The sequence below is a fragment of the Macaca fascicularis genome, chromosome 5, assembly GCF_037993035.2.
Source record: "Macaca fascicularis isolate 582-1 chromosome 5, T2T-MFA8v1.1".
Classification (NCBI taxonomy): Eukaryota; Metazoa; Chordata; class Mammalia; order Primates; family Cercopithecidae; genus Macaca; species Macaca fascicularis.
This window is the reverse complement of record NC_088379.1, coordinates 153885626-153886912: the sequence shown is the minus strand read 5'-3', so window position 1 is coordinate 153886912 and position 1287 is coordinate 153885626. Positions and strand designations below refer to the sequence as shown.

At 31.8% G+C, this 1287-nt stretch overlaps 1 non-coding gene across 1 annotated transcript; it reads left to right on the top strand.

The window, feature by feature from the left end:
• Positions 1-615: 615 nt before the first annotated feature.
• Positions 616-677, top strand: LOC123573768 (U7 small nuclear RNA). The gene has a single exon (XR_006698502.1). It is a non-coding gene; the product is annotated as a U7 small nuclear RNA (small nuclear RNA).
• The last annotated feature ends 610 nt before the right edge of the window (positions 678-1287 follow it).

Below are 1287 nucleotides of genomic sequence, written 5' to 3'. Positions count from 1 at the left end.
CTGTAATATGTATCTACTCTGTCAAGAGTTCTGGTGCTCCAATATGTCTCATTGCACATTTATGCCTTTTGCAATCAATGGGTTGCCTGTAATTATTGATTTTGATATAGTATATTCAGGTGATGGGAGAATTGCCCAAATCCAATGCATGACTTTATGAAGGTGTTAAACCATGAGAATAATACGTTTGTAGCTGCAACCAGTGGGGGCTATGAGAAGGGTTTAAAAGCCTGTCATATTTCACAAGACTCAACTTGCTACACAAGACATAAGAGATTTGTTTACAGATTTCAATGGGAATTTCTCCATAAGTCTGGTGAAACATGTAGTGTGTAGTTACACGGCAGCCCTAAATGTCAGGTGAGAGAAAATTTAATTATAACAGATGGCATTAACTATATAAAATTCAGGGGCTCTAGTTTATATATGAGTAAGCATGGAAGAATTGAGTGTTTGCCTGTATTGCCCCAGAACATGACTAGACTGTGTGAGATTATTGTAACTGGTTTCTAATCTAGGGATAGGTTAGCGATTTAGAAGGTTATAGGTAATGACACCTTCTCAGTAGTTAACTAATAATATTCCTTCTGAATGCTTTTCATAATGGATGTCCCTAAATGTTACAGCTCTTGTAGAATTTTTCTAGTAGATTTTCTGGTTTTTATTGGGAAACCACACCCACTTCCCAACCAACTCCCCGAAAAAAAAAAAAAAAAGAAAACAGGAAAAGAAAAAGGTATCCCTAGATAACACTGGTTTTTCATCTTTTTTTTTCTACTAAGCTAAATAGTTACTAACCTGAGTTTGTTCGTTATTGGCCCCACCATTCATCCCAGACCATTAACCATATTTGGGTTCATGTTGACTAGCCTAATACCACCATTGTGAATAGAAAATAAGTAATATAAGGAGAAAAGAGAAAAAAATATTTTCTAAAAGTCTACAGGTTTTAAATCCAAATTTCTGAAAATTTGCAATAAGTTTTATTTTTAAGCAATTAAAGTAATACATGCTTACTATAGACAAACTGGAAGCTAATTTAAAAAATTAAAAGAATATAAAAATCACACATAACTCCACCATCCAAAATAGATACTCTAATATTTTAGTATATTTCCTTCTGCTTAATTTTAATAATTTTACATGGTCAAAATTACATAGGTTATAATGTTATGTAATTTAAAATTGTGACACATAAGCCAAACATTTTATGAATATAACTTATAATTAAAAGCTATTATTTTATTCTATGAATCGACTGTAATTTTCCAAATCATATTCCTTTAT